Here is a 503-nt window from a genome sequence, read left to right on the forward strand (position 1 = left end):
AAGAAGAAGAAGAAGAAGAAGAAGAAGAAGAAGAAGAAGAAGAAGAAGAAGAAGAAGAAGAAGAAAAAGAAGAAGAAAAAAGAAAAAGAGGAGGAGGAGGAGGGAGAGGAGAGAGAAGAGAGTAGAGGGACATACAGACATACAGACATACATTAGGAAAATTTCTATTATGTGAAATATGAGAGAATGCAGAAGGAACTTCCCAGCTCAGGTCAGATAGAAAAGTAGAAAGTACTTATAGTGTCAGAGGATTTAGACAGGATGAACCCTCACATAAGGGCAAAGACCAGTGTGTTCCTTTATCCTTAGTTTCTTGTGTTTCTCTGAGTAGGACTGGGTCTTCATGGGCACAGTCTGCAGTCTGTGGTCAGAGTTAGAGGAACTGATTTGCTTCAACCTCCATCTAAACTTTAAGCATGCCTTCCCTCTCCCCAGCAAGCAAGATCATAAGTGGTCTTCCTAAGGCCATATCACATCCAAAACCTAGCATAAGGGCTTCAAGA

Source organism: Mus pahari, chromosome 16 (assembly GCF_900095145.1).
Source record: "Mus pahari chromosome 16, PAHARI_EIJ_v1.1, whole genome shotgun sequence".
Lineage (NCBI taxonomy): Eukaryota > Metazoa > Chordata > Mammalia > Rodentia > Muridae > Mus > Mus pahari.